A 4121-nucleotide genomic window follows, 5' to 3' on the forward strand; every position below is an offset into this window, starting at 1 on the left:
ATAACCCTAGCGTCATCGAACCTTAAGCGTGTAGACCCTACGGGTTCGGGAACCATGCAGACATGACCGAGACGTTCTCCGGTCAATAACCAACAGCGGGATCTGGATACCCATGTTGGCTCCCACATGTTCCACGATGATCTCATCGGATGAACCACGATGTCGGGGATTCAATCAATCCCGTATTCAATTCCCTTTGTCCATCGGTATGTTACTTGCCCGAGATTCGATCGTCGGTATCCCTATACCTTGTTCAATCTCGTTACCGGCAAGTCTCTTTACTCGTTCCGTAACTCACATCATCCCGTGATCAACTCCTTGGTCACACTGTGCACATTATGATGATGTCCTACCGAGTGGGCCCAGAGATACCTCTCCGTTTACACGGAGTGACAAATCCCAGTCTCGATTCGTGCCAACCCAACAGACACTTTCGGAGATACCCGTAGTGCACCTTTATAGCCACCCAGTTACGTTGTGACGTTTGGCACACCCAAAGCATTCCTACGGTATCCGGGAGTTGCACAATCTCATGGTCTAAGGAAGTGATACTTGACATTAGAAAAGCTCTGAGCAAACGAACTACACGATCTTGTGCTAGGCTTAGGATTGGGTCTTGTCCATCACATCATTCTCCTAATGATGTGATCCCGTTATCAACGACATCCAATGTCCATGGTCAGGAAACCGTAACCATCTATTGATCAACGAGCTAGTCAACTAGAGGCTTACTAGGGACATGGTGTTGTCTATGTATCCACACATGTATCTGAGTTTCCTATCAATACAATTCTAGCATGGATAATAAACGATTATAATGAACAAGGAAATATAATAATAACCTATTTATTATTGCCTCTAGGGCATATTTCCAACATCAAGGACATAATTTTTCTGTGCAGCAATGAGGATAATCCTCAGATCACGGATCCAATCCGCATCTTTGCTACTAACATCTTTCAACATAATTTTCTCTAGGAACATATCAAAAATAAAACAGGGAAGCAACAAACGCGAGCTATTGATCTACAACATAATTTGCAAAATACTATCAGGACTAAGTTCATGATAAATTTAAGTTCAATTAATCATATTACTTAAGAACTCCCACTTAGATAGACATCCCTCTAATCCTCTAAGTGATCACGTGATCCATATCAACTAAACCATGTCCGATCATCATGTGAGATGGAGTAGTTTCAACGGTGAACATCACTATGTTGATCATATCTACTATATGATTCACGCTCGACCTTTCAGTCTCTGTGTTCCGAGGCCATATCCGTTATATGCTAGGCTTTCCGCGTGGGCAACTGTTTTGCACCCGTTGTATTTGAACGTAGAGCCTATCACACCCGATCATCACGTGGTGTCTCAGCACGAAGAACTTTTGCAACGGTGCATACTCAGGGAGAACACTTATACTTTGATAATTTAGTGAAGGATCATCTTATAATGCTACCGTCAAACAAAGCAAGATAAGATGCATAAAGGATTAACATCACATGCAATCAATATAAGTGATATGATATGGCCATCATCATCTTGTGCTTGTGATCTCCATCTCCGAAGCACCGTCATGAACACCATCGTCACCGGCGCGACACCTTGATCTCCATCGTAGCATCGTTGTCGTCTCGTCAATCTTATGCTTCTACGACTATCGCTACCGCTTAGTGATAAAGTAAAGCATTACATGGCGATTGCATTGCATACAATAAAACGACAACCATATGGCTCCTGCCAGTTGCCGATAACTCGGTTACAAAACATGATCATCTCATACAACAAATTATATCACATCATGTCTTGACCATATCACATCACAACATGCCCTGCAAAAACAAGTTAGACGTCTTCTACTTTGTTGTTGCAAGTTTTACGTGGCTGCTACGGGCTTAGCAAGAACCGTTCTTACCTACGCATCAAAACCACAACGATAGTTTGTCAAGTTGGTGTTGTTTTAACCTTCGCAAGGACCGGGCGTAGCCACACTCGGTTCAACTAAAGTGAGAGAGACAGACACCCGCCAGTCACCTTTAAGCAACGAGTGCTCGCAACGGTGAAACCAGTCTCGCGTAAGCGTACGCGTAATGTCGGTCCGGGCCGCTTCATCTCACAATACTGCTGAACCAAAGTATGACATGCTGGTAAGCAGTATGACTTATATCGCCCACAACTCACTTGTGTTCTACTCGTGCATAGCATCAACGCATAAAACCAGGCTCGGATACCACTGTAGGGGAACGTAGTAATTTCAAAAAAAAATCCTACGCACACACAAGATCATGGTGATGCATAGCAATAAGAGGGGAGAGTGTTGTCCACGTACCCTCCTAGACCGACAGCGGAAGCATTATCACAACGCGGTTGATGTAGTCGTACGTCTTCATGATCCGACCGATCAAGTACCGAACGTACGGCACCTCCGAGTTCTACACACGTTCAGCTCGATGACGTCCCTCGAACTCCGATCCAGCCGAGTGTTGAGGGAGAGTTTCGTTAGCACGATGGCGTGGTGACAATGATGATGTTCTACCGACGCAGGGCTTCGCCTAAGCTACGCAACGGTATTATCGAGGTGTAATATGGTGGAGGGGAGCACTGCACACGGCTAAGAGATCTCAATGATCAATTGTTGTGTCCCTGGGGTGCCCCCCTGCCCCCGTATATAAAGGAGCAAGGGGGAGGCAGCCGGCCAAGGGGAGAGGCGCGCCATAGGGGTGAGTCCTACTCCCACAGGGAGTAGGACTCCTCCTTTCCTTGTGGGAGTAGGAGAAGGGAAGGGGGAAGGAGAAAGAAGGAAGGGTGCGCCCCCCTTCCCTAGTCCAATTCGGACCACACTATGGGGAGGTGTGCGGCCACCTTTTGAGGCCTTTCTCTCCTTTCCCGTATGGCCCATTAAGGCCCAATACGAATTCCCGTAACTCTCCGGTACTCCAAAAAATACCCGAATCACTCGGAACCTTTCCGAAGTCCGAATATAGTCGTCCAATATATCGATTTTTATGTCTCGACCATTTCGAGACTCCTCGTCATATCCCCGATCTCATCCGGGACTCCGAACTCCTTCGGTACATCAAAACTCAATAAAACTGTCATCGTAACGTTAAGCGTGCAGACCCTACGGGTTCGAGAACTATGTAGACATGACCGAGACACGTCTCCGGTCAATAACCAATAGCGGGACCTGGATGCCCATATTGGCTCCCACATATTCTACGAAGATCTTTATTGGTCAGACCGCATAACAACATACGTTGTTCCCTTTGTCACCGGTATGTTACTTGCCCGAGATTTGATCGTCGGTATCTCGATACCTAGTTCAATCTCGTTACCGGCAAGTCTCTTTACTCATTCCGTAACACATCATCCCGCAACTAACTCATTAGTCACAATGCTTGCAAGGCTTATAGTGATGTGCATTACCGAGTGGGCCCAAAGATACCTCTCCGACAATTGGAGTGACAAATCCTAATCTCGAAATACGCCAACCCAACAAGTACCTTTGGAGACACCTGTAGAGCACCTTTATAATCACCCATTTACGTTGTGACGTTTGGTAGCACACAAAGTGTTCCTCCGGTAAACGGGAGTTGCATAATCTCATAGTCATAGGAACATGTATAAGTCATGAAGAAAGCAATAGCAACATACTAAATGATCGAGTGCTAAGCTAACGGAATGGGTCAAGTCAATCACGTCATTCTCCTAATGAGGTGATCTCGTTAATCAAATGACAACTTATGTCTATGGCTAGGAAACATAACCATCTTTGATTAATGAGCTAGTCAAGTAGAGGCATGCTAGTGACACTCTGTTTGTCTATGTATTCACACATGTATTATGTTTCCGGTTAATACAATTCTAGCATGAATAATAAACATTTATCATGATATAAGGAAATATATAATACTTTATTATTGCCTCTAGGGCATATTTCCTTCACCAGTAGTGAACCGGAAGGAGGGAGTAGGTACTAGTAGTACTATGTAACAATGTGCAGTAACAAAATTCCTCTATGCGCATCCTGTCTACGTGTCATGCAAGAAAATAGAGATAAGTACAGGTGAGACTCAGGAACGGTCATACACGTAGGGGGAATATGTGTAGGGGCCACT

The sequence above is a fragment of the Triticum aestivum genome, chromosome 1D (assembly GCF_018294505.1).
Source record: "Triticum aestivum cultivar Chinese Spring chromosome 1D, IWGSC CS RefSeq v2.1, whole genome shotgun sequence".
Classification (NCBI taxonomy): Eukaryota; Viridiplantae; Streptophyta; class Magnoliopsida; order Poales; family Poaceae; genus Triticum; species Triticum aestivum.